General features: G+C 42.6%; 1 protein-coding gene across 1 annotated transcript in view; it reads right to left on the bottom strand.

Moving 5' to 3' along the window:
- Positions 1 to 21,109, bottom strand: part of LOC126266987 (nascent polypeptide-associated complex subunit alpha, muscle-specific form-like) — a 65,300-nt gene that overhangs the window by 5,289 nt on the left and 38,902 nt on the right. The gene's annotated exons all lie outside the window — the stretch shown is intronic.

A 21,109-nucleotide genomic window follows, 5' to 3' on the forward strand; every position in this document is an offset into this window, starting at 1 on the left:
GTAGGATCTTTATCTAACATTAGCTTAGCGCCCACTGCTTTTCTCGTGTAGACTGTATGGCCGGCACAGATTTTTTTGTTATTCTTCAATTGAAATTTTATATCGTTCACAAATTGCAACACCATCTAAGCTCCCTACACTAGCTGAAGCCACAGAAGCATGGTCATTTCCAATTTTACTTCTGGCCAAAAAGCAATTCTGGTAGCTGGAGTAAAAAGTTTTTGTTCGTTATGCCTTTGGTGTCCTTTTCGAGATACTTCCATAGAATCTTTCACTTCCTAACACATATTTCTTTATATCTAAGCGATTAGTGAAATACGTTTCCATAAATTTAGCTTTGAGATTTTTTAGTATATGTAAACATTTTCTTACAAATTTACGTGCCCTATTTCACCCCCTTAGGGACAGTATTTCCAAAAGGAGCGAAACTAACAGTGTTTTATTGCTAACAGAGAAGCCAAATACAAAATTTCGTAGATTAACCTTCGAAAGTGCTTTCATAATGAAAACATTTCATAAAACTTTTCATCGTCTACTTCACACACTTAGGGGGTTGAATTTCTAAAACCAGTGAAACACATGTTTTTTTTTTATTTCTAACCTAGAAGTCAAGTATCAATTTTTATAGATGTAGCTTTAAAAATACTTTAGTTGTTTCTTTAATAATGATTTCGTTTCAAAAAAACTTTCACCTACTATCTTGCCCTCTTGGGGGTTGAATTTATAAAAATGCTGTAGCACGTTTATTTTTTTTTTAATTTCTCTCCGAGAAATTAAATACCAATTTTCGTAGTTCTATTTTCAAAACTGCCTTAATAGCGACATGTTTTCAAAAACCTTACATCCACTATTAAATCCCTTAGGAGTGGATTTCGAGCACTCTCTCCTTAAACGATGTCTACCGTAAAATATCCACACCCTCTATAAATTTCTACTTAAAAACTGGTACCCAGTAGGAAGAAATAAAAAATAAAAAAATAGAAGTTGTTTCATGAGTAGGAATAAAATGATATTGTGTTCATTAAAGTTAACACTAATCATGTATACATATATCGTAAACTGACTCGTTTCACATCATTTCGATAAAAGAATCGTTCAAATGATCGATGGAATATGATGTAAGTTACTAACTAGCCGAAGGGTGGAGGAGGGAGGGGGTGGCAAATGATATGTTGGTAGTGTGGAAAAAATGCTGCCGAGTCCACCCTGCAGATACACCCCTTGATATGTAACATGACAAAAGAAGGCCATGGCAAACCAACTCCACTAGTACCTTGTCTAGAACGGTGATGAAGGATTGCTGCATCTGCTCCCCAACGCTCATTCCCTAGTATGCAACAATATCAAAAACGTTTTGCATGCCCCGGTTCCTAGAACTTCTGAAGATAGACGTTGACTGTGGATATTGCATCACAGACACAGTCCCTCTGACTGTTCAGAGATGTCACTAAACCCGCCCAAAGATGTAAGCAACCATGCATGAGCAGCGCCTACTAGACCGAAGGGGTCCAATAGCCGATCAGTTCCAGTCATTCCACCAAGAAAGAGGTCCACGGCTCGTGTTGTCTGTAGTTCGACCACTCCTAGACGGTCAATACCACGGTTCGATCGCTTCTGCGTTGCTACTTTGTGCCAGGAAGAGCTCTCAACAGGGGAAGTGTCCAGGCATCTCGGAGTGAACCAAAGCGATATTGTTCGGACATGGAGGAGATACAGAGAGACAAGAACTGTCGATGACATGCTTCGCTCAGGCTGCCCAAGGGCTACTACTACTGTGGATGACCACTACCTACGGATTATGGCTCGGAGGAATGCTGACAGCAACGCTACCATGTTGAATAATGCTTTTCGTGCAGCCACAGGACGTCGAGTTACGACTGAAACTGTGTACAAAAGGCTGCATGATGTGCAACTTCACTCCCGACGTCCATGGCGAGATCCCTCATCACAACCACGACATCATTCAGCGCGGTACAGATGAGCCCAAGGACATTCCGAATGGACCGCTCAGGATTGGTATCACGTTCCCTTCACCGATGAGTGTCGCATATGCCTTCAACCAGACAATCGTCCGTGTTTGGAGGCAACCCGGTCACGCTGAACGCCTGAGACACATTGTTCAGCGAGTGCAGCAAAGTGGGGGTTCCCGGCTATTTTGGGGTGGCATTATGTGGGGCCGACGTACGCCGCTGGTGGTCATGGAAGGCGCAATAACGGCTGTACGATACGTGAATGCCATGCTCTGGCCGATAGTGCAACCATCTCGGCAGTGTATTGGCGAGGCATTCGTCTTCATGGACGACAATTCGCGCCCCGTCGTGTATATCTTGTGAATGACTTCCTTCAGGATGACGACATCGCTCGACTAAAGTGGCCTGCACGTTCTCCAGACATGCATCCTATCGAACACGACTGGGATGCTTGAAAAGGGCTGTTTATGGCGACGTGACCCACCAACCATTCTGAGGGATCTACGCCGAATCGTCGTTCGGGAGAGGAACAATGTGGAGCAACAGTGCCTTGATGAACTTGTGGATAGTACGCCACGACGAATAGAGGCATGCATCAATGCAAGAGGACATACTACTGGTTATTAGAGGTACCCGTATGTACAGTAATCTGCGACCATCACCTTTGAAGGTCTCGCTGTATCGTGGTACAACATGCAATGTGTGGTTTTTACGAGCAATAAAAAGGCCGGAAATGATGGTTATGTTGATCTCTATTCCAGTTTTCCGTACAGGTTCCGGAACTCTCGGAAATGAGGTGATGCTATACTTTTTTTGATGTGTGTATTTTGGCTATGATATGACAACTCCTGTATGGCAATGTCATGTACCACCGTTGAATGCAATGTAATGGACAGACGCATAAATCGAGATGGAGGATTGAATATAATTCGAAGCTCAATTCATGGTCACAAAATAATCTTGACATAAGAGAGAAACAAAAATAAACAATATCCCAGCAAGGAAAAATCATTGAGAAGCGTTGATCCAGCACATCATGGATCAGGTCATCTGGTGAGGATTTGAAGGCAAGTCAAAAATGTTCAAATGTATGTGAAATCTTATGGGACTTAACTGCTAAGGTCATCAGTCTCTAAGCTTACACACTACTTAACCTCAATTATCCTAAGGACAAACACACACACCCATGCCCGAGGGAGGACTCGAACCTCCGCCGGGACCAGCCGCACAGTCCATGACTGCAGCGCCCAAGACCGCTTGGCTAATCCCGCGCGGCGAAGGCAAGTCCAACGCCCTAACCATTACACCAGCTTCCTTAGTAAATGTTTCTCTCTGATACTTCGTCATATGTGTTGCCGATGGCTGAAGTTACCAAGTAATACGCCTGTTGCAAACTTTTTTACCGTGGGACATCTGGAACGCAATATTAGTTGCCGGAGACTTTCCGGTTCCATTGATAAGAGTTCAGTGGCACTGAGGCGTCATCGAGACCCGAGACACAGTTTCCCTCGACGAGTGTTCACGGTGTGGGGTCGTCGTAATTAAGCGCGAGCTGTTTAAGGAGAGAGACATTATTGGCGCCGAGCAGCCCCGAGCCCCGGTGTCAGCGTCCCAAGAATAGCGGCGCTGGCAGCAGGCGCAACCAGTGGCGCAACCCGCAGAGCTCGATTCGCCGAGATACAGCGACGTCACAGCCTCGGGCCCCGCGGTCGCGCGTACGGCCGCTTTTTATATCTCACCTCCGAGTCGCGCGCGCCGCTGTCCGAGCTACTGCAACCAGCGCCTTTCACGCTTCCGACACGTTTTACCATATGTAGATGTTTCTCTAAAAGTTATAGACTTTTGTTACTGTGTTTAACGCACCATACAGTAAACTGTTAAAAGAATGCAACTCCTTCTTTGCTAGGTCACGACTGGAGTGTCTCCACGCTCTTCTTTTCTGACTTATTCACTAATCTGCTGGTAACTTCGTCCTTTTCAGGGTTCCATGCCTCAATCGGTAAAAATGGGACCTTTATAGCAGAGCGGGCCACAGTGTGCCAAACTTAACGCGGGCCGAGTGTGCAAACCGCGTGCAGGCCAAGGTTCGGCCTATATCGGCTTTATTCGTTCTTTTCCGGAAATACTCCGTAGAGAGCGACATTTCATTCAGTATTGCGGTGTGGCCCTTTTCGAACGCCACAACTCGCTTCACTTCGGCAGAAACGAGGTGTCAGAACTGCTTATCTTTCACTATATGTTCATGATATGAAGGGTGCTCAAAGGTCCACTGGCTGTTGTACAAAAAGAGGCTGCCTAGCTATCTGTCGTTACAAGCCTTTAAAAATGAATGAAATGACAGAAGAGAGGAATGAGAAAGTCAATACATATGCATCAAAAAAAGTTTTGCATCACTTCGGTGTCCAGAACTCCTGGAGATAGACGTTGACTGTGGATAATATATCACAGACACAGTCCCTTTGACTGTTCAGAGGTGTCATTCAACCCGCACAAAGATGTAAACAACCATGCATGAGCAGCGCCTATTAGACTGAGGGCGTCCGACAGCTGATCAGTTTCAGTCATTCCAGGAAGGAGGTACACGTTGTCTATAGTTCAACCATACCGGTGTGTACAGAAATCTGGACCACCATTGCTGAAGGTCTCGCTGTATGGTGGTACAACACACAGTGTGTGGTTTTCGTGAGCAATAAAAATTGCGGAAATGATGTTTATGTTGATATGTTGGTCTCTATTCCAATTTACTGTACAGGTTTCGAAACTCTCGGAACCGAGGGGATGCGAGAGAGAGAGAGAGAGAGAGACAGGTGCTGAAAATTTTCTATGAAACGAGCTTGTAATACCATGCAAAAAATTTTAATGATTTAGTTGACAATGAAAGAATACAAAATTACTTAGATTGACACACAGGGTTCATTGGGTCACCAAGAAGTACTTCGTGCTCAATTTGCAGGCATGTAGCACGGGAAGAAATTGATGATATGAATAGTAAAATTTCTGAAGCCGCGCACATTACTTCATTGTCATTTGCAAAAGAAGTTCTCCATAGAGCAGAATCAAGAGCATGGAGACTTCATATACACTGAAGCACCAAAGAAACTGGTATAGGCATGCGTAATCAAATACGGAGATATATAAAGAGGCAGAATACGGTGCTGCTGTTCGCAACGCCTTTTTCTAAAACATATGTGTGGAGCAGTTGTTAGATGTTTACTGTTGCTACAATGCCACGTTATCAAGACTTGAATTTGAACGTGGTGTTATAGTCGGCGTACGAATTATGGGACACAGCATCACCAAGGTAGCGATGAAGTGGGAATTTTCCCGTACGTCCATTTCAGGAGTGTACCGTGAATGTCAGGAATCCGGTAAAACATCAAATCTCCGACATCAGTGCGGCCGGAAAAAGATCCTGCAAGAACAGAACAAACGACGACTGACGAGAATCGTTCAAAGTGACAGAAGTGCAACCCTTCCGTTGACTGCTGCAGATTTCAAAGCTGGGCCATCAACAACTGTCAGCGTGGGAACCATTCAACGAAATTTCATCAATATGGGCTTACGGAGCCGAAGGCTCACTCGTGTGCCCTTGGTGACTGCACGACACAAAGCTTTATGCCTCGCCTGGGCCCGTCATTGGACTGTTGATGACTGGAAACATTTTGTCTGGTTGGACGAGTCTCGTTTCGAATTCTATCCAGCCGATGGATGTGTACGGGTTTGGAGACAACCTCATGAATCCATGGACGCTGCATGTCAGCAGGGGAATGTTCAAGCCGGTGAAGGCTCCGTAATGATGTGGGGAGTGTGCAGTTGGAGTGATATGGGACCCCTGATACGTCTAGATACTGCTCTGACAGGTGACACGTACGTAAGCATCCTGTCTCATCACCTGCATCTATTCATGTCCATTGTGCATTCTGACAGACTTGGTCAATTCCAGCAGGACAATGCGACATTCCACAAGGCCAGAATTGCTACAGGATGGCTCCAGAAACACTCTTCTGAGTTTAAACACTTCTACTGGACACCAGATTCCCCAGACAAGAACATTATTGAGCATATCTGGGATGCCTTGCAACATGCTCTTCAGAAGATGTCTCCATCCCCTCGTACTCTTACGGATTTATGAACAGCTGTGCGGGATTCATGGTGTCAGTTCCTTTCAGCAAATACTTTAGACATTAGTTGAGTCCATGTCACCTCGTGTTGCGGCACTTGTGCGTGCTCGCGGGGATCCTACACGATATTAGGCAGGTGTACCAGTTTCTTTGGCTCTTCAGTGTATTTCTGCAAAGTACGTTGTTTAAGTCAAGGGGCATGCCTGAAAAAAATTTTCTATTTAAAACTCACTATTGTTGAATTTGTGAATGAAAATGTAGTGCAGCGTACTTTACGTGAACATTACTGCACCTGCTAGGTCAGAAACGATTTTTTTCTCATTTGATGGAGGTGCATGTAAAAAGAATATCGCGTTTTAGAAGGGGCACATTCCGACAAACGCAGTCGGGTTCCCTAAGCTCACTGCCGTTAACAAAGACATGAGGTTTGAGTAACTCATTGTGGCCTTAAAAGAATTACAAGGATCGTTTCCTAAACATTTTGAGCACACTGTCAAACTTACATTTAAAAAAATTTGGATGGTGCTGAGCCAGAGTCATGCATATTTTTTGAAAGAATAAACCGCCCTTTGACTGTGTAGTACTGTATTTGTCGTCTGTGATATCTAGATTTCAACTCTTATGCCATTATCGATTACAATGCTAAAAGTTCTTAGACCATTAACATATCATATCTGTTACGGCAGTCCTGCTTTGGACTGCCTTAGCAGATAAGACTTGTTAGTGGTCTAAGAACTTTTACTCTGTGTCGATAATGGTATAAAAGCGGATATCTAGATAGTACAGAAGAGAAACAGTAATATACAATCAAATTGCGGTTTATTCTTTCAAAACATATCTTATGACTGTTTTGAGAGCGTTCGACGTTTCAGTTGAAAGCGCCCCTGCAGATATGCAGAGGTAGCTGATCATCCAGCTAGGTAATTCCCAATTTAATTTTAAATCCGTTTACGCTAAAACTGTCCAGGTCATCGACATTGCTTCCCTCAGGTAGATTCCACGTCCCCATAATGAGTGTTCAAAAGTGCTTCAATGTTTCGATCGATATAATTCTGTGAAGGACCTTTTTCGATAATGAAATTAAATAAGTCATAATTACGTGGCGACCTGAGCGAAATTGTTTGCGTCTGCCGATATGATAACAGTTTGTACCAGACAAAAATTATATCTTTAGGAAACAAAGAACAATTAAATAATAAAAATGTTCAAATGTGTGTGAAATCTTATGGGACTTAACTGTTAAGGTTATCAGTCCCTAAGCTTACGCACTACTTAAACTAAATTATCCTAAGGACAAACACACACACCCATGCCCGAGGGAGAACTCGAACCTCCGCCGGGACCAGCCGCACAGTCCACGACTGCAGCACCTCAGACCGATCGGCTAACCACGCGCGGCCAATTAAGTAATACTTAAAATTTGTTTTCTTTGTGCTCTGTATTGTTGAGAAATGCGAAATATAAAGCCAAATGAAATGCAGTGGAACAGTATTGCTATAGTATTTAAATACGGTGCGTTCATCATTTCCCCCTCATACACCTCCACACTTTCAGACAGCGTGGTGTGGCGGTGAGGGAAGTGTGCAGCAAGACTGCTATGGCACTCATGCTAGGGTACGCCTCGTGCGGGGAATTCTTGTCCACTCCCTGCCTTATAGGATCACTATTTTGTCCGTCTGCATGTCAGCCTATTAAGGCCGCTTTTTCTCAGGAATGGGTGGACGTGCCATGGCCATTTATGTCACATATTTTGATACTCATAAACTCATTCATCAAAACCTATATGGTATTTCCCACTGACCTAGGATCATGAAATTTGGCAAGATTCAGGGTTTAACAGTATAAGTAAAGGAAAAAAAATCTGAGAACTCCTAATTTGTAATTACATCACATAAAAACATTTTTTTACCATTCGTTGTCTGTTGGCTGTCTGTCCATCCGCCTGTTAAGACATTATTAATATGGGATATAGATATAGTGGGAATTAGTGAAGTTCGGTGGCAGGAGGAACAAGACTTTTGGTCAGGTGAATACAGGGTTATAAATACAAAATTAAATAGTGGTGATGCAGGAGTAGGTTTAATAATGAATAAAAAAATAGGAGTGCGGGTAAGCTACTACAACCAGCATAGTGAACGCATTATTGTGGCCAAGTTAGACACAAAGCCCAAGCCTACTACAGTAGTACAAGTTTATATTCCAACTAGCTCTGCAGATGATGAAGAAATTGATGAGATGTATGATGAGATAAAAGAAATTATTCAGGTAGTGAAGGGAGACGAAAATTTAATAGTCATGGGTGACTGGAATTCGTCAGTAGGAAAAGGGAGAGAAGGAAACATAGTGGGTGAATATGGATTGGGGCTAAGAAATGAAAGAGGAAGACGTCTGGTACAATTTTGCACAGAGCATAACTTAATCATAGCTAACACTTGGTTCAAGAATCATAAAAGAAGGTTGTATACATGGAAGAATCCTGGAGATACTAAAAGGTATCAGATAGATTATTTAATGGTAAGACAGAGATTTAGGAATCAGGTTTTAAACTGTAGGACATTTCCGGGGGCAGATGTGGACTCTGACCACAGTCTATTAGTTATGACCTGTAGATTAAAACTGAAGAAACTGCAAAAGGTGGGAATTTAAGGACATGGGATCTGGGTAAACTGAAAGAACCAGAGGTTGTACAGAGTTTCAAGGAGAGCATAAGGGAACAATTGACAGGAATGGGGGAAAGAAACACAGTAGAAGAAGAATGGGTACCTCTGAGGGATGAAGTAATGAAGGCAGCAGAGGATAAAGTAGGTAAAAAGACGAGGGCTGCTAGAAATCCTTGGGTAACAGAAGAAATATTGAATTTAATTGATGAAAGGAGAAAAATAAAAAATGCAGTTAATGACGGAGGCAAAAAGGAATACAAACGTCTCAAAAATGATTTCGACAAGAAGTGCAAAATGGCTAAGCAGGGATGGGTAGAGGACAAATGTAAGGATGTAGAGGCTTATCTCACCAGGGGTAAGATAGATACTGCCTACAGGAAAATTAAAGAGACCTTTGGAGAAAAGAGAACCACTTGTATGAACATCAAGAACTCAGATGGAAACCCAGTTCTAAGCAGAGAAGCGAAAGCAGAAAGGTGGAAGGAGTATATAGAGGGTTCATACAAGGGCGATGTACTTGAGGACAATATTATGGAAATGGAAGAGGATGTAGACGGAGATGAAATGGGAGATAAGATACTCCGTGAAGAGTTTGACAGAGCACTGAAAGACCTGAGTCGAAACATGGCCCCGGGAGTAGACAACATTCCATTAGAACTACTGACAGCCTTGGGAGGCCAGTCATGACTAAACTCTACCAGCTGGTGAGCAAGATGTATGAGACAGGCGAAATACCCTCAGACTTCAAGAAAAATATGATAATTCCAATCCCAAAGAAAGCAGGTGCTGACAGATGTGAAAATTACCGAACTATCAGTTTAATAAGTCACAGCTGCAAAATACTAAAGCGAATTCTTTACAGACGAATGGAAAAACTGGTAGAAGCCGACCTCGGGGAGGATCAGTTTGGATTCCCTAGAAATGTTGGAACACGTGAGGCAATACTGACCTTACGACTTATCTTAGAAGAAAGATTAAGAAAAGGCAAACCTACGTTTCTAGCATTTGTAGACTTCGAGAAAGTTTTTGAAAATGTTGACTGGAATACTCTCTTTCAAATTCTGAAGGTGGCAGGGGTAAAATACAGGGAGCGAGAGGCTATTTACGATTTGTACATAAACCAGATGGCAGTCATAAGAGTCGAGGGGCATGAAAGGGAGGCAGTGGTTGGGAAAGGAGTGAGACAGGGTTGTAGCCTTTCCCCTATGTTATTTAATCTGTATATTGAGCAAGCAGTAAAGGAAACAAGAAAAATTTGGAGTAGGTATTAAAATTCATGGAGAAGAAGTAAAAACTTTGAGGTTCGCCGATGCAATTGTAATTCTGTCAGAGACAGCAAAGGACCTGGAAGAGCAGTTGAACGGAATGGACAGTGTCTTGAAAGGAGGATATAAGATGAACATCAGCAAAATCAAAACGAGGATAATGGAATGTAGTCAAATTAAATCGGGTGATGCTGAGGGAATTAGACTAGGAAATGAGACACTTAATGTAGTAAAGGAGTTTTGCTATTTAGGAAGTAAAATAACAGATGATGGTCGAAGTAGAGAGGATATAAAATGTAGACTGGCAATGGCAAGGAAAGCGTTTCTGAAGAAGAGAAATTTGTTAACATCGAGTATAGATTTATGTATCAGGAAGTCGTTTCTGAAAGTATTTGCATGGAGTGTAGCCATGTATGGAAGTGAAACATGGACGATAACTAGTCTGGACAAGAAGAGAATAGAAGCTTTCGAAATGTGGTGCTACAGAAGAATGCTGAATATAAGGTGGATAGATCACGTAACTAATGAGGAGGTGCTGAATAGGATTGGGGAGAAGAGAAATTTGTGGCACAATTTGACTAGAAGAAGGGATCGGTTGGTAGGACATGTTTTGAGGCATCAAGGGATCACAAATTTAGCATTGGAGGGCAGCGTGGAGGGTAAAAATCGTAGAGGGAGACCAAGAGATGAATACACGAAGCAGATTCAAAAGGATGTAGGTTGCAGAAGGTACTGGGAGATGAAGGAGCTTGCACAGGACAGAGTAGCGTGGAGGGCTGCATCCAACAAGTCTCAGGACTGAAGACCACAACAACAACAACAAGTCCACCCTTCCCCTTAAGACAGCTTGAACTCTGCTGGAGACACTTTCAGTGAGATTTCTGAATGTCTGTTGTGGAATCACGTCACATTCTTCCTCAAGAACCGAAACCAGAGAAAACAGTAGTGATATTGGGATCTGGGATTTAGAGCGAAGTCGACGTGTTAATTTATCCGAAAGATGTTCCATTGGCATCACGATCAGTCTCTGTGAAGGTCAGTCTGTTTAAAGGATATTATTGCTCATAAATCATTGCCTCACGGATGTTGCTTTATGACAAGATATATTATAATGACGATACAAACAATCAATGTTTCCGAAATGTTCTGCTACTGTACGCAGGACGCAGTGTTGTAAAATGTGTGTTTACCCTTCGGCATTGATTTTCCTCTTAAAGGGAGTTGGAACGTCCTATCCCAACAATGTTAAATTTAGTGACTTGGCTTCTCTGTATTTCAGGAACCACTGTAGCCATTGACATGAAACTTTTACAGGACGCCGGCCGCAGTGGTGTCGCGGTTCTAGGCGCTCAGTCCGGAACCGCGCGACTGCTACGGTCGCAGGTTCGAATCCTGCCTCGGGCATGGATGTGTGTGATGTCCTTATGTTAGTTAGGTTTAATTAGTTCTAAGTTCTAGGTGACTGATGACCACAGATGTTAAGTCGCATAGTGCTCAGAGCCATTTGAACCATTTTTTACAGGACATTAAACTGTATGTTCTGAGTCTACTGAACTGCAATAATTGCACTTCAGCCACTGCTTTGAGAAATACAATTTTTTAATTCAATGATTAAAATGTTGTGTACTTTTTTGTACGTAGCGGTCGTGCGGTTCCAGACCGTAGCTCCTAGAACCGCTCGACCATTCCGGCCGGCTACACCAAAACAGGTGACATCGATTTCATCTTCCGAAAAGAGTGTGGGCATTGTTTACTGGGAGAAAGAGGCGTTCCTCCAACTGTTACCTTATAACGGATGAGACAATAACTTTCGACCACTAACGAATATTAAGAACCAACAACGAAAAAGTACGGAGCAGAGCTCCAGGTTAGAATACGAAAAGAAATTTCTTCACTAATTTGATGTACCAATTGTTAGAACAACAACCAGATACACGCACTGAGGCACACAGTGGTTTCCAAGTATTCCCTCATCCAGTCAACTGTGGCTGAAAACTTTTCAGTCCAGAGCAAGGTTATAGCCGTAGATAGGTGTTTTGCTAGTAGTGTAGAAATGTAATTCAAGAATGGAATCTGCTCACTCGGAAGTCGTTGGACAAAAGTGAGCTGATACTATTTTAATAATTAAGCCCGCTACTACATTTTCACTATTATTATTATTATTATTATTATTATTATTATTATTATTATAAAAACAATTAGCAAAAATGGTTCAATTGGCTCTGAGCACTATGGGACTTAACTGCTGTGGTCATCAGTCCCCTAGAACTTAGAACTACTTAAACCTAACTAACCTAAGGACATCACACACATCCATGCCCGAGGCAGGATTCGAACATGCGACCGTAGCGGTCGCGCGGTTCCAGAATGTAGCGCCTAGAACCGCTCGGCCACTCCGGCCGGCAAAAACAATTATCGCGCCTGATAAAATTTGCTGCTTGAATTGTTCGGACAGGAGCTGAGCCATCCAGCTTCTTTCAAAAAATGAATATTTAAGACCAGCTGCGCTGATGCCCATGGCTGTCTACGCACTACTTCTGTCACTGGCTTATATTCCAAGCTGGCTTTCGATATTCTGCAGCTATAAACGGGTCTTACATGGCAAAATCATTTGCATGTACATGTTCAGTTAACGCGTGCATATGCAGCTCATTTTGAACATCTGACTTCTAATGTGGCTCTCCGTTTACAACCTTTAAGAAACTTCCGTAACTCCATTTCAGTTGCCTGTAATTTTTCCTACATCTTTCCTCCCGGTTTTGCATCTTCTCCATCCCAGAAAATATCCTGTCCCGTCCAAGACTGCGAAAGCTACGTTGTCGCTGAGGAGTAAATTCGGTAGGAAGTGAAGCAAAGAGACGAACGAGAGGAGTGAGTTCCTGAAACCTTCAAACTAGGGCACTTCAGCTAACACAACCGAGACAAAAAATCAGGAAGGGAAGAAGGCCTCGATCCGTCCAGCCAAGGAACCAGTTGTGTCTTACACTAATAAAACAAAACTATCCAGAAATGACAACGCTGACCCAAAATTTAGGCCGAACACTAGCACATGGTGGCTAGTGCAGAAAAAGTAAAAGATCAAGATTGAGAGAGGATGAACACCTTACTCAGGGTTACGGATGCAAATGAATGAAGCTTAAGCAAACGTTAATGTATGATAGAGGGCTAAATAAAAATTAGTATTGAGTACAAATATTTCTTTGAATACTTACATGTATTTATAACCATGAAGCTGCGGCTTAATGATTTAAGTTCTTTATCATTAATGGTATGGGTGAAAGAAATTTACAGCATCGTGTGTAGTGCGACAGATACCACCTTTCAATGCACTGAACACATATTTCACGACTATTTGGTGTGTCATCTGGACTCGTTGAAACCACACTCGACAGAGATGTCTCAAGCATATCACAACTCGGCTAACGTCACTACGCAAAACAAGATACTAGAAAACAAAAGGAAATCCGTAACGAGCAACAAATTATTTTACTTAATATCAAATGAAACTTTTCACGGTTTCATCCTTCGTCATCGGACAAGTTTGGACTTAATTTGGCTACACTATCCGATGCGACGTCCATCTGTGTGATATTATTGTGTTGCGAGTGAGAGCACTATGCATCGACATATCAAAATTCACTGTTACTTCCGTTTAAAATTAGACTGTCACGCCAGTTAATTGGCTAGAAATCCATGTAGATCTGACATACATTCTCACCAGTTCGAGCTGAGAATGAACCGGGACTCAAAATGTTTGCCTTTAGTAGGTATCCAACATCAATTGAACCGTTCGCCTAGAATGAAACGAGGAAGGGTGCTGTCGTATTACAGCTGTGTGTAGGGGAGACAAGAATGCTCAGAGACTGACGAAACCTTTTTCATGAAGGTAATTATCTTAGACCATGTCCTGGTCCAGCATACACTTTTAACCAGTCAGGTTAACCAACGAGGCAAATTTCCAAACCAGTTCACATTCCCGAACTTCAAAGAAAAAAGATAATAATTACACTCGTAAAAAAAAAACACTCGCTTGTGTTACTTCTGTGGATCTAGCTAATAACTTTCATTGAAGGAAGGCTCTCAGTTTGTTTTAAATTCACGATTAAGTGTTGGCCCACTACAGCTGACTGTACTCATTCACGTCCGAGATGGGTTTGGTTGCGTCATTCCGTTTGAAAAGTTGGTCCCTACAGACGACACGTGGCGAGCGTGTTCGTTGGCAGCGCGCCACATGTGCCAGAACTGAAGGAGCTCTCGTGGTTCTTCGAGAATTTCAACACTTTAAAAGTTTCCTCTAGTTTATTTTTTTAATAGACAACTCGCTGATAGCGATGTCATCAAATACTTTGATATAGTTCAGTTGTGACCACGAAATCGGTTGCGGCTTGAAAGTATCGGCTAATGGGTCGCCTGGATTGGTTTAGAAGAGCGACTAAAAATAAGAATCAGGACACACGAACCGTGTCTCAACCTTTTCCAATGTAGACCACTACGCCATTATTTCAGTCTTCTGTGTTCTATTAAGAGATTTTTTTTGTTCGTTTATTACGGCCATTCACATAGTTTTCGTCAAGGAATACTTACAGTCCTTTACTGTTGTACAAAAATATTTATTATGAGTAAATGTTTACCGGATGCATTCGGAATTCACTGTTCTGACTGTCACAAAAGATTAATTCTAAAAAAGTAAGACAACTTTTCATTGAAAGTCCATCGTGTTACTACATAACGTAAACAATTAGAACACACAGCATTTGGGTGGAATTTATCAGTTACACCGGCGACTAATACAGGGTGTTACAAAAAGGTACGGCCAAACGTTCAGGAAACATTCCTCACACACAAATAAAGAAAAGATGTTATGTGGACATGTGTCCGGAAACGCTTAATTTCCATGTTAGAGCCCATTTTAGTTTCTTCTACCTACGCTCAATGGAGCACGTTATCATGATTTCATACGGGATACTCTACCTGTGCTGCAAGAACATGTGCCTTTACAAGTACGACACAACATGTTGTTCATGCACGATGGAGCTCCTGCACATTTCAGTCGAAGTGTTCGTACGCTTCTCAACAACAGATTCGGTGACCGATGGATTGATAGAGGCGTACCAATTCCATGGTCTCCACGCTCTCCTGACCTCAACCCTCTTGACTTTCATTTATGGGGGCATTTGAAAGCTCTTGTCTACACAACCCCGGTACCAAATGTAGAGACTCTTCGTGCTCGTATTGTAGACGGCTGCATCAGCGCATCAGGGATTCAATGCGACGGAGGGTGGATGCATGTATCCTCGCTAACGGAGGACATTTTGAACATTTCGTGTAACAAAGTGTTTGAAGTCACGCTGGTACGTTCTGTTGCTGTGTGTTTCCATTCCATGATTAATGTGATTTGAAGAGAAGTAATAAAATGAGCTCTCACATGGAAAGTAAGCGTTTCCGGACACATGTCGACATAACATATTTTCTTTCTTTGTGTGTGAGGAATGTTTCCTGAAAGTTTGGCCGTACCTTTTTGTGACACCCTGTATAATTCGGTACGACTGACGAATTCGTCACACGACTGGTGACATCAGTACCTCATTATATACGAAGAACGAATAAAAATCTCTGACGTGATGGTGTGTAACAGTTACGTAATGCTACTGAGGAAATGCCTTACAAAATACTGGGCTTATATTATAAATAAACCTGTTTCCAACTGCAGTTCATGATACACTGTCGTTGCTGTGTTCTTCGCTCCAGATACTAGTTTGATGCAGTATTCCTAGCTACTTTATTCTGTGCAAGTCTCTTCATCCATTCATAACTACTGTAATCTACATTCAATTGCAACTGTTTATTACAGTCGAGCCTTGGTATACAAATTTTACCTCTCACATTTCCCTGCATTCGCAAACTGAGGATTTCTTTATACCTCAGAATGGTCCTATCAAACGATCTCTTCTTCTAGTCAAGTTGTGCCACAAATGTCTTTCCTTCCCTATTTGATTCAGTTACTCTTCATTATTTACAAGATCTACCCGTATAATCTTCAGCATTCTTCTGTGTACCATATTTCAAAAGATTCTATTCTCTTCTTGTCTGCTACACTCCAGGTAAATATCTTCACAAAAGCCTTCCTAAATTTAAATTTCTCTTTTTCTTAAACTTTCTTGCTATTCCCAGTCAACATTTCAAATTGTCGCCACTTCAGCTATACATAGTTATTTTGCTGTCCAATTAACAAAACATATCTACTATTTTTAGGGTCTCATTTTCTAATTTAATTCCTTTCATGAATCAGTTAAAAGGTCAGTTTTGAAATGCTCCGCCATCTTGGTTTATTGGTACGGAAAACCAGCAAATATGGCTACAGACAGTTTTCTAAATCAATTTATCGGACTATCACAACTGGTCCCTCTTGAATACCGCAACAGATCGTTTGTATGTACGTCTACATTTTTATGCCATGGGCCTTCATACGAAATGTAGTGTAGGACATACACGAACTTGTGCATCAGTATCAATTTTAAATGTAAGCCCCGGTCTCCTGTATTTGACGTCTCTGCCATTATGCAGGACGTATGTGAGAAGAAACTTCTTGGCATAGTCAAACTGTGGATCGAATTGGAATCTTGCCTTTCTTAATGACTGAACAAGCCAGTAACGAATCACGGCCAGTCCTCGCAGCTTTACTTCCGGCACTACCTCGTGTGTCTCGATAGCTCATCCAGTTACAGAATTCCCGCGAAAGGTAACGTCCCGGTTTCGAGGCACCGTCCGGCAGACGATTTTAATCTGCCAGTTAGTTTCAAACCAGTGTACACACTTGCTGCAGAGTGAAATATTATCCCGAAAATACTCCTTGACTGTTATTATTTTTAGAGAAACGTTTCAGTCAGCATAAGGTCTGTCGTGTAGTGTCATCCAATGGATTTTGTTGAGCATTACAGTGATCCTCACCTGCGTCCTGAGTGGTCAGTGCTGCTGACTGCCACGCAGAGGACCTGGGTTCGACTACAGGTACTGCAAAGAATTTTTTCTTGGCAGGAATGCTGGAACGGGATGCACTCAACTTCATGATACTTATTCAGGAGCTACTTGACTAAGCAATAGTGACTCCACGTCACGAAACCAGGCAACGGCCGGGATAGTGTTGTGCTGACTCCATGCCACTCCATACCGCACCCAATGACACCATCGACGGAGGATGGCGCGGCGATCGGTCGTTACCGATAGGCCCGCCAGGGCCTGTGGGAGTAGAGAACACGCGTGCGTGCGTGAGAGAGAGAGAGAGAGAGAGAGAGAGAGAGAGAGAGAGAGAGAGACCGGTGGGGGGGGGGGAGGGGGGCATGAAGAATAGACACGCGAGGATACGAGTTCCTTATCGTTTCCAGCCTCAGCAATCGCTTCCGGTAATCCAAGTTGGTAGGGTACCAAAACTAACGAACAATACTTAAGAACGGATTACTGGAGACTTCTGCAAACGATCACCTTCTCAAAGGAACTATCCTTGCTATGGCTAATTTTAAGGATTGATGCCCACAAATTGATTTTTAGCTAATCTGTTCATTGTACAATGACCATTGCAATCCAAAATTAAGAAAGTCTAAAATCCTAACATTATGCTTAAGTAACAGGAAAGTCACGATCTTTGACAACGAAGAAAGTAAAGAACAATATAATGTAACATGTAGTCGCCGTTGTAGCTGGTAGAGATGGAGCAGAACTACAGTCACATGTCCGTGTCATGTCTGAGCGAACGCAATGTACCTAAAAAATTACTGTTACACGCCAAACAAAACGCAGTAACGCAAAATTCTCGAGAAAATTTCGATTTTTTATCACGTATTTGATTTCGTGAAATTAAGTAAAATACTATCCACAAAATGACTTTCAAAACGTCAGGTAAGCTGTATGTTTAATAAATAAACACACGCATTAGGGCGAAAACGTAGAGAGCCGGAGAAACAAATCATTTTAGGACAACGAAAATGGCAATGTGAATTTACTTCTGTAGTAACAACCACTTCAGGGAAGTAAACTGTCCACAAAAAAGCAACAAGTTGAAGATAGAAACAGTTAAGAATAAATTATTTTTCACCTTATATGTACTGGGTAACAAAACTCTATTTTTCAAGTAGCACTCGAGTAATTTAGAGCTCGTGAGTCTTACAGCGATGTGTTCTTACGAGAAATATTAACAGTTTGAAGACCGGCCACTTAGAATATTGGCCCCAGGAAACCGGTCATTTATGTCGTTTTTTAAAACGTACTGGTACATAAGTAACTGATGTATCTTAGGAGTAAAAGGTAGTAAATCGGCCAAGTTTAAAGATTGATTTTTCGTGCCTACTTTAGTTCCTTGATATACAGGGTGAAGCGAGATTCGCGCACTTGAGCTTCGCAGCGCGAATCCTCAAATGCCAGTGATAAAAAAATGTCTGTCACAAAATTTCGTCCGATTTGCACATCAGGCAGAAAAAGGAAGTTAAAGGGTGGCAATCTGGCAACACTGTAACCACATATATTGTAGCTACCTCTGTTAGCAGATGTTTGTGCTGTTGTACAGTTGGTGCACTGGATAGAGCTTTGGGTTAGCTTGCAGGAGGTCGATCGTTCAATCCTGTGTTGCGGCATGTGTTTTTAATTTGGTAAATGTGGTCCAGGTGGTATGTTATCTGGCATCTTATTCGTCAACAGCCATTGCAGTGGGTCCTCAGAAAACATTTGCTCTTATAAAATACAGTCATAGAAATGGAAGATTGGTCAGCTTTGAAAGAAGTCCTTTCCTTTGTCATGGGCGCGAATTTACTTGCAACACTTCATCTACTAGTTGTGAAATCTGTTTTCTTTCTACTCGCCTCCAGTGGTCCCATCGATTAGTACCAACTATTATTCTTGTCTCATAGTCGTCCATTACAATTCGTTAGGGTTCAAATGGTTCAAATGGCTCTGAGCACTATGGGACTCAACTGCTGTGGTCATCAGTCCCCTAGAACTTAGAACTACTTAAACCTAACTAACCTAAGAACATCACACACATCCATGCCCGAGGCAGGATTCGAACCTGCGACCGTAGCAGTCGCACGGTTCCGGACTGCGCGCCTAGAACCGCGAGACCACCGCGGCCGGCATTTCGTTAGGGCCTTAAACCTGTAGGACTAGCAATGTGCTTTGCGAATAAGGTCCAAACTCGGTTACTATTTGTATGTGTTACCACCATGATCCCACTAATTATGCCTTTCAACATTGAGTCTGGTAACCGCATGCTGTTTAGTACGTATCTCAATTCATTGTTATTATTATTCTGTCGATTAGATTGTGGAAACATTGTATCTGTTACCGATAGGGAAACAATGTAATTCGAAACCGAACACTTCACAATTAGCGGTGTCAGAATGAATCATGGAGAACAATATGTGTCAGAGGGGTAACGCGCATTAGGTGGAACAGCGTGCTGGACTGACGGCATGTTTATACTGTCCACCAGACAGGGGCTAGTTGCAAGCGGAGTACCGCGCCCGTGACAGACTTCATGTACAAGCATACATATATCGAATTTTCTCATTGTAAACCTCTAAACCAGTGTGGCAGAGGTATGGCATACACAAACATTGAATATGTGGATACGCTTCTGGTCCTTGGTGTATCTGATAAACAGGTTGGTGTTGCCACTCGTGAATATGCTGCTAGATAGCCTCGTCGATGCAATCCAGATAAAAATGTGTTTCTTCGTCTGGAGCTGCGCCTTTGGGAATCAGATTCTCTCCTTCCACCATTGCATGACAGAGGTCGTCCACGTACCCGCCGTACTCCAACTACTGAGGAAGCAATTCTGGAGGTCATACACCTAAAACCTCAGTGATGTACACGTAGCCTAGCAAGGCAGCTGCTTGTCTTGCAATGCACGGTCGTTAACGTATTGCCCTATCATTATGCTTTCACACAACACCTGCATCCTGCAGATAGCCATCGCCAGAAGCAATTCTGTGAATGTTTCCAACAACAACAGGAAGCCAACGATGACTTCATGGACACCGTAATGTGGTCGGATGAAGCAGCATTCACTCATGAGGGTGTCTTCAATATGCACAATGCCCACCATTGGTGTGAGGTTAACCCGCAGATCACCTACGACCGTGGATATCAAGTTTACTTTGGTATCAACGTCTGGCGTGCAATATTGGGTGACAGGTGTTTGGGTCCCTGTCTGTTGCCTGACCAGCTGACTGCATGAAGCTATCATGTATTCCTCTCAAACTATCTGTCCGATACGTTGGAAGTGTTCCACTACATGTTCCAACATGATGGTGCACCTCCACACTCCTCCACCTCCACACTCTGGAATTAATGTGCGACAATATTTGGACAGAACATTTCCAGGGAAATGGCTCAGAAGTCCAGTTGTATGGCCGCCGCGTTCACCTGACCTAAATCCCCTGGATTTCTTCCTATGAGGACTCCTGAAGGAGCACATGTACTCTGTTCCCCCAACGAATGAGGAAGAACTGGTAACGTGTGTTCGTGCTGCTCTTGTTATTGTGGACGCAGCTTTGCTGCGAAGGGTCCAGAGTTGTATGATCCGGCAGGTTGCACAATGTTTGGACGTGCAGGGAGGTCGCTCTGAGCATCTATTGTTCTGAGGACAACGTATTCTGTTGTGGAGGTCTGCAGTCATTAATATGGACATTATTACTGTCGCTGGTTGCTAACAAACGACATCTGAGCACTCATATTACATGTAGTATAAATGACAAGTAGATGTTGTGTTATTGTACTGTGCTATCATCTTTATCATCTCGACATTGACATTGTTTTTGTATTTACTCGGTCCTATGACAAATAATTTGCTTCAATTGTCTGTTTGTTGTTTGTCTAACCACGTATTTGTTATGTGCAGCGTTACAAACTGTTGCACATTTAGGATGCATGTGACCTAAGAAACGGTGTATATTACAGTATGAAATGTCAGAACGAAATAAATAAACAATTAAAAAAAATGCGCCCCAATGTAGGGTCGAACACATGACTTCTTGCAGGCTAACCCTAAGCTGTATCCACTGTACACCACAACGAATCCGTGCTGACAGTGGTAGTTGCCATAC

The sequence above is a fragment of the Schistocerca gregaria genome, chromosome 4 (genome assembly GCF_023897955.1).
Source record: "Schistocerca gregaria isolate iqSchGreg1 chromosome 4, iqSchGreg1.2, whole genome shotgun sequence".
Classification (NCBI taxonomy): domain Eukaryota; kingdom Metazoa; phylum Arthropoda; class Insecta; order Orthoptera; family Acrididae; genus Schistocerca; species Schistocerca gregaria.